Consider the following 2139-nt stretch of genomic DNA (forward strand, 5'->3'; position numbering starts at 1 on the left):
GTGTAAATCTTCGTACTTCAGTCAGCATAATGCCTATGTATTCTTCATGTCTCAGATTCCATGGATATAGCTTATATTCGCACGCATTCCATAGAATTATGTGTGCTTTCAGTTTCCAGTATAGGAAGTTTAGTTCTAGATCATTCAGTGTTACAAATCATGTTTCATGAACTCAAAAATTCCAGACTCAGGTCATGCAGCTCATAACTTATGTACACGTATTATGCTCCCAGTATACTCAGTTTCCATGACTTATGCTACGCCCTCACTAATCAGATAAATTCAGACTATATCATGTATATACTCAGTTCAGACATTTTTCATAAATCTAAGTTGTTGATATTCTATTCCTCAGGTTTCAATCATATGTCAAGTTCAGTCAGTATTCATTCATGTTTTAGGTTTTTCTGATTTAACCCTTCATGAGCTCTCTTTATGAGAATAGTGTAGTGTTGAGAAATTTCTTAGATGGGAGAGAGTTGATATTTCATGTTAAGAGCAGATTATTGCATACATGTTTTATACGAGGGTGTATATACAAAGATAGGCTTGAATATCCTGTTAGTATGCAAGCAAAGGGCTAACAAGATGTAATATTTAGAAATTTGGAAAGTTCAGAGTGTGAATGTAGATTCAAACCCTTGACTTATGTTAGCCATTATTGTGCAACTATCACAACTCATCTTTTATCTTAGTTACAGTTCAGTACTCAGTAATTAGTGTTCAGTCTGAGAATTAAGCACTTTAGTATCAGTTTAAACCTCAGTTTCAATATTCAGTTATTAGCACCCAGCATTTAGATCTGTTATGGATCCCCGTTACAGTCTTAAGTTATAGTGTTAGCTTTAGGTCAGTATTCAGCTCAAAAATTTAGTTTAGTTTTAGACTTTCTTGACCATAGCATACATTTATCAGCTACTCATTTATAGGTATTTCAATATCTCAGTCTATGGAATGTTTCTAAATTATGTAATACATTTGGTCCTGCATTTTCAGACAATATAGCTTTCATGAAATCCATGATCAGTTACCTCATGATACCTAGTCAGTCCCTTATCATATGCATAATACTTTATGGCCTCAGCCCAGCTACTCAGATTAAGTGCAATTCAGTCTTGCATACCCAGCATTTAGTTACCAGTTACTTAGTTAATCAGATAAGTTAGTATGTCTATGTATTCGTGCATCACTCTTCAGTTTTAGATCTTAGATAATCAATCATTATTTCTTACCTAGGTGCCTTGTGCATCACCTCAACTTCCTTAATATCTCAGCAAGGTCAGTCCAGCATCCTTCAAGGGACATAGTGTCCCAAGGGGGAGATACATTATAGCCCCCAAACTTCCATGATTTAAACATGTTATTTTCTTTGATGAATCTATCTTGGAGGAAGTGTTACTTATGAGCCGACCCTCTAGCCTTAATACTTAGTCGTAGGCCATGTACTCAATGTCTCAGCTCAGTTCATAAATTAAGTTCCAAATTCAGTTATGTTCTTATGTTTCCGCTCATGCATATTAAGTAATCAACCTCAGACTCATTAGTATTTTTAGTTCATGGTAGCAGTCTTCTTTGAGGCTACTCATTCTCATGTTCAAATTTCAATACAAGCATGGTATTTAGTTCCATGCTCAGTTTTTAGTTCAAACTTTGTATCTTTACCATTATATGTTCAGTCACATGTTCATAAGTCAGTTCAGTCATGTATTCACACATCAGATATATGTGGTCAGCTTATCAGTACTTTCAGTCATGCATTCACATATCATGTCAGTCATATAATCATGCATCAGATATGCATGGATTCAACTTATCAGTTAAGCATCTCAGTTTATCAGAACACTCAGTCCTACATTCATAAATCAGCTACCCATGCATTAACAGTATGATATGCTCAGTTTTCAGTCATGTCATCCATGAAATCATGATCAATCATTCATGCTATATATGCTTCGTTTCATCCTTTCTCCCCTCTCAAGCAATCATCATTCAACGACGAATATTTCCAAGGGGGAGATATTATAATACCCTAAAAAATCTAAAACAATATTAGAGCCATGTACCAAGCTCATGCATATTACATCATGGTTCTTTTATAGTTTTATGAGTAAGTTAGATGTATATTAAGGCTTCAAATAA

Source organism: Capsicum annuum, unplaced genomic scaffold, assembly GCF_002878395.1.
Source record: "Capsicum annuum cultivar UCD-10X-F1 unplaced genomic scaffold, UCD10Xv1.1 ctg2682, whole genome shotgun sequence".
NCBI lineage: Eukaryota > Viridiplantae > Streptophyta > Magnoliopsida > Solanales > Solanaceae > Capsicum > Capsicum annuum.